The sequence below is a fragment of the Nicotiana tabacum genome, chromosome 8 (genome assembly GCF_000715075.1).
Source record: "Nicotiana tabacum cultivar K326 chromosome 8, ASM71507v2, whole genome shotgun sequence".
Lineage (NCBI taxonomy): Eukaryota > Viridiplantae > Streptophyta > Magnoliopsida > Solanales > Solanaceae > Nicotiana > Nicotiana tabacum.
The window spans coordinates 186,481,315-186,487,563 of NC_134087.1; the positions used below are offsets into that span (position 1 = coordinate 186,481,315).

Consider the following 6,249-nt stretch of genomic DNA (forward strand, 5'->3'; position numbering starts at 1 on the left):
GGCGGGGCCCGGGAGCCCCGAGCGTCAATCGGACAAGGCTCGAGTGAAGTCAGAAAATTTGGGAAGGGATGAGGCTTCAGGTTGCTGTCATAACCGCACCTGCGGTTGGCCAGCCACAGGTGCGAGACTGCAGAAGCGGTCGCCCTCTCGTAGATGCGGCCAAGGCAGGCCAAGCCAATTCGCAGAAGCGGCTTCAAGACCGCAGAAGCAGTCCCAACTCGCTTGGTTAATTCCGCAGATGCGACCTTCCTCTTGCAGAAGCGGGACCACAGATGCGGAAATCACTGGAGTAGTGAGCTTCATTTAATACGGGCTCTAAGCCATTTTGGCCACTTTTCACTCACCCATTGGGCGATTTTGGAGCTCTTGTGAGAGGACTTTCACCTAGCATCTTGAGGTAAGTTTATCCTACCTATTTCTAGTTTAATACTTTAGTCTTAGGTAGATTAACACACAAGGGTTAAGATAAAATCATGTTGTTAGAGCAAAACCTAGAGTTTTGATAAAAAGTTAGATTCAACCACGAAATTTGTTATGAAATGAATTAGAAATCATATATTATTGACCCTTAGGTTATAAAGAACAATTTTCTTCGAAAAATTTCGGAATCCGGGCATGTGGGCCCAATGTCGGATTTTAGGAAACTTGTTTTTAATTTTGGGAAATTACTTAAATAGTTAGAATGCAATCTTGTGAGCTTGTATTCACTAGTTCCTACCTCATTTAACTAGTTTTGGATCGTTCGACTCTAAATTGAGAGTTCGGGCTCGCTCTTGGTATTGGAAGTACACTTTGGAGTGAGGTAAGTCTCCTTTCTAACCTTGTAAGAGGGAATCAATCCATAGGTGTAATAATTGAATAATTTGCCACTAAATACGAGGGCTACGTAAGCACTAGGTGATGAGGGTCCGTGCGTAGCTACTATTATGTTAATTGTCCGGGTAGTTTAGGACCCGTATCATGCAATATTTGTGAATGTTTATATATTTTCTTGCTAATGTGATCACTTAGGATATGCTAGAGAATTTGAAATGAATATAAGTGAACGTATGTACTTGTTGAACACTTGTATGAATTTATTTGAATATAAATGCGCTTTCATGTGTTTTTCCTGATGATAATTGATATTTGTGGATCGGGCCGATCGCCTCAGTAGAAATAGATGCATCTATGGTTCGCACCATTCGACCCTCTGAGAGTGCACAGTTTCTTTTCTGTTGGATCGGGCTGTCAAGCTCGACATAATGTGCGCATGATATCTATGTGAAACCTTATTCATGACTTGCTTTGTTAAATGTTTTGAAATGTAAACGGCTAATTGTGATATTATTAAGGACATGACTTATTATTTCTTTCTACAAACTGTTAATTACTGTAGACATGTGATTTTTTGACCCTCCCCAAGATTTTATATATTTTAGCGTGTAAATATTTAGTTTAGGCCTAATATAGTTATTTCAACTAATTTTGACTCTATTTGCTTTATTTTATCACAAAAAAATAAAAATTACAAAAAAATATTTTCTCTTATTTAGCTAGTTAATATTTTTATCTAGTTACTTTTAATTTGTCTACTATATTCAAAAATACAAAAATAATACTAGGAATATTATCTTAATTTTATAATAATTTTTCCATCTTTTAGTATGATATATTGAAAATACAAAAAAATAATTTTATTATAATGGTCAGTCTTATTTTAACAGTTATTTTATTTAAGTAGGACTGATTAATAAAAGAGGTCGCATTTTAATCTCGTTCGCTAGGAAAGAATAAAACTTGGGCTCGAGTAACCCATTTTTAGGCCTAATTTTGAACCTAGCCCATAATTCCAAAGCCCATACCCCTAACCTAATCCCTACCCCTATATAATAGTACCTAATGACTAAATAGAGAGGGAGATCCCTAGACTAATATAGAGAAAAACGACGGATCTAAAAAGGGGGCTCTCTTTGATTTATCTGAAGAAGGAGGCAGCTGCATCAGTTCCCTGCTCCCCTTCAATTTTGAATCTCTCTCTCACTGTGAAGAGAATGGAAATAAGGAGCTAACACACATGCACAAAATTGATTTTTGCTTTCCGATTTGCTGTTGTTCGCTGGGGTGTTTGCGGAGCTTTAAACGTGCTGATTTTCCGCTTCTTAGCTTCAAATTTTGGTTTGGTTTGCCTTGCTGCTTACCGCAAATTAGCCGATTCCATCAATTTCTCTGGCTTCAACTCCTATTTGGTTATGCTGTTTTCCTTTAAAACATCTAGTAAGTTCTATGATCTCCTTATATCTGTCTACACAAGTTAATAAATGAAATCTGATATATTTTGTCATACTATACTCGATTCAGTTTTTTCATTCTATATTTGTGTTGCTGATGTTTGTTTTATTTGTTGGTATGTTGCTTTGTAATAAATTCAGTGAGGTCATATTGTCATACTTGACCTGAAGTCATTTGTCATTAGAATTGGAAATTTGTTCCCATATTTTTTTTAGTTTAGTAATTGTTTTAATCATGCATTGAGTGGTATTCCAGATTCAGTTTAGCCCGTGAATTCGACCACTAGTTGGTCAAATTCATTTGCTAGAAAAATCTCTAGTTTAAATCAGGTGATTCGGAGCCCACTTCCACAAGCAGGAATGAACAAAAAAATTAAGATTTAGATTTTTTAAAAAGTAAAATAGTTAGATATCTAAATGCCTTATTTTGTTTGTTGGTTAATTTGCTTTCCTTCAGGCAGTGTTATGTTGTTCTCTAACGTTTAGATGCAACATATATGTTTATTAATGATTGAAATGTGTTGTGGAGTTGGGATTTTAGAAAAACATGATTGCAATTTGAGAGCTACATGTTCACTATTTATTTTATTGTTCTAATTGGGTAAGAGCATGCTTAGGCTATCATCGCGCGGGTAGGCAAACTTTTAGGTTCCCGTAACATAGTTACGAAGTCTAATTCCAAATTCGGGGGTGCATTTTATGTAACCCGTTTATAACAATTTCGAATAATAAAACCTTTTGAAATAATTTGAGGCGTGCCATGCCAAATAAAACCCCTAAATTCATGGCCCTCACTTAATTAATTTTAATCCTTTAGAAATCGAGGTGTGCCATTTAGTTGAATTTTCCATGGCCCTCGCAAACTTGAAAGTGCGTAGTTGCTTTAAGCGCGTAATTTAATTTAACTTCCTTAAACTCGTGTGTGCATTTATGTGATCCAAATCCAAATCGCAACGTTAAATAAAATGTGTCTCGGACTGCGGGTGCATTTCATGTGGCGTGGTCCAAAGACGTGTTTTAGATGACGTTGAAATCTTCCTTAAAATAATTAAAAGCAGTTTAAAGCTAAAATGCACATAGGTCTAAAAGTGTTTTTAAAATCAAATAATTGAGCCAAATATAACAGTTGAGGGACCGTGCTAGAATCACGGAACTCGGGAATGCCTAACACCTTCTCATGGGTTAACAGAATTCCTTACCCAGATTTCTGGTGCGCGGATTGTTAAACAGAGTCAATCTTTTCCTCGATTCGGGATTTGAACCGGTGACTTGGGACACCATAAAATTATCCCAACTGGCGACTCTGAATTTAATAAATAAATAATCCCGTTTCGATTATCACTTAAATTGGAAAAACTCCCTATATGCCCCTTCCGGGGTGTAGGTAAAAAAAGAGGTGTGACAATTACTTGTGACTTCCATGCTTAGCATAACACTTTATTATATTATTTGACCCTAGTAAGTATCAAATCGACCTCTCATTTATACTTCTTCGAGATTAGACGAGATACTTACTGGGTACATATTATTTGTGTACTCATACTACGCTTCTTTACTTAATTGTACAGGATCTGAGGCAGGTACATCTGGTTATCAGTCTGGTGCGCATCCCTGATCATAGTCCGAGACTTCCACGGTGAGCTGCTCCCTTCCCGCGCCGTTCTGCAGCCTGATAGAGTCTCTTTATTTTGGTTGTCTATTCTATTTCAGAAATAGGATAGATTTATTCTTTTGTATATTCTACTAGTTGCCCACAACTTGTGATACCAAGTCTTGGCACACACATTAATAGACTATTCTTTTGGGAACTATATAATTATTTTGGGTACATTACTGATTATCACTTGTTTTAACCTCCAGTTTAGAAATTGTAGTACTTGTTTTTGGTAAAGTAAAGTGAGAACTTATTTATATTTCTACGTTGGCTTTCCTGACAATGGTGTTGGGATCCATCATAACCTATTATGGAAATGGGTCATGACATCATGGTATCAGAGTACTAGGTTCACGTAGGTCTCACAAGTCATGGTCGAACCTAATAGAGTCTTGCGGATCGGTACAGAGACGTCTGTATTTATCTTCGAGAGGCTATAGGGTGTTAAGAAACTATTCTTTATTCATTTCGTATCATGCAGTGGTTGGTATACTAAATTTCCCTCTTGTATTATCTCACAGATGGTGTGGACACGCACGGCTAATGTTCCAGACCCTGGAGGAGCTGCTTCCCCCGTTGCTAGAGGCCAAGCCAGAGGCCTGAGGAGGGTACCGACCCGAGGTAGGGGACGAGGGAGTCCCAGAGCTGTCCCAGTAGCACCACCAGTAGATCTTGCGGGAGATACTATTATTGAAGAGCAGGGCGAGGTGCTCGCAGCTGAGCCTACCTCGGCGGACTTTATGATAGCACCAGGTTTCCAAGAGGTCATGGGCCGTATGCTGCGGTTCATGGACACCATGACTCAGGCTGGTTTATTTCCAGCGGATCCAACTACATCACAGGCAGGAGAGGGAGCACAGACCCCTACTGCTCAGGCTCTTGGTCATACAACTACAGTGTATCAGACTCCGGGTGCACTACCTGCGGATGGGGCTCGGCCAGTTGCTGTAGTGGTGCCCCAGCCTAGACCAGTTGTGGATGGTGACTCGCAGAAGTTATTGGATAGATGAACTAGACTTCACCCTCCTATCTTCGGGGCTGAGCGTCATGAGGATGCCCAGGATTTCATTAATAGGTGCAGGGACAGACTGCACAACATGATAATATTGGAGTCGCATGGGGTTGACTTCACTACTTTTCAGTTGAAGGACAGAGCCCGTGGATGGTGGCAGTAGTATGTTCTTGGCAGGCCAGCAGGTTCTCCTCCCATCACTTGAGGTCAGTTCACACAGTTATTCTTGGACAGGTATATTCCACCTTCTGAGAGGGAAGAGCTGTGGTATCAGTTTGAGCAGCTTCAGTAGGGTCAGATGTCCGTGACCGATTATGAGGTGAGGTTTTATGAGTTGTCTTGCCATGCACTTATGATACTTCCTACTGATGCAGAGAGGGTGTAGAGGTTCCTTGCAGGGTTTCATTATGGCATCAAGGCCAACATGTCCCGAGAGGTGGAGATGGGGACTCCTTATCAGTCAGTAGTGGAGATTGCTCGGAGGATTGAGGGCTACCGTCTGAGGGGTAGGGAGAAGACGCAGCAGGATAAGAAGGCTAGATTCTCCGGAGAGTTCAGAGGTTCCCCGACTAGGGGTAGAGGTCAGTTTGGGAGGGGTCAGCTTAGCAGACCCCCATATTCAGCACCACCACCTACTCGGGGTGCTCTATTGCGCTCCTATTTCAGCGCCATGCTAGGGAATTGGAAGTCGAGGATCAAGGTTGCCATATGGTTTTGGCAGGAATATCACAAGCTCAGATTAGCGAGAAAAGACTCAGATGGTTAGAGCCACCGGCTATCCAGGCTACTTCCAGCGGGTCTACAGGCCATCAGGGTCAGCCATCATGGCAGCAGGTCGTCACATCGTGGGGTTGTTTTGAGTGCGGAGACCTTGGTCATATAAGGAGATACTGCCCCAGGCTTCGGGGCAAGGCAGTACCGTAGGGTCAATAGCCCATGATTTCAGCATCGGTTGCCCAGCCGTCTAGAGGTAGGGGCAGACTGGTAGAGGCCATCCTAGAGGTGGAGGCCAGACAGGGAGAGTTCAGCCAGCTACTGCTCAGTCAGGTGGAGGCCATACAGTCGGCGCTCCAACCATATTCTATGCCCTTCTGGCTAGGCCAGATGCATTGGCCTCAAATGCTGTTATCACAGGTATTATTTTCATCTGCGGTAGAGATGCTTCAGTACTATTTGATCTAGGGTCTACCTATTCATATGTATCATCTCTGTTTGCTCGTTTCCTAGTTATTTCTCTTGAGCCTTTGGGCACTCCTATTCATGTGTTCACTCCTGTGGGTGATTCTGTGCTTATGGATCAGATCTACCATTTT

At 41.2% G+C, this 6,249-nt stretch overlaps 1 long non-coding RNA gene across 1 annotated transcript; it reads left to right on the top strand.

Moving 5' to 3' along the window:
• The first annotated feature begins 1,910 nt into the window (after positions 1 to 1,910).
• LOC107807480 (uncharacterized) lies at positions 1,911 to 5,613 on the top strand. The gene is made up of 3 exons (XR_012693828.1): positions 1,911 to 2,256; positions 3,839 to 3,906; positions 4,446 to 5,613. It is a non-coding gene; the product is annotated as an uncharacterized LOC107807480 (long non-coding RNA).
• The last annotated feature ends 636 nt before the right edge of the window (positions 5,614 to 6,249 follow it).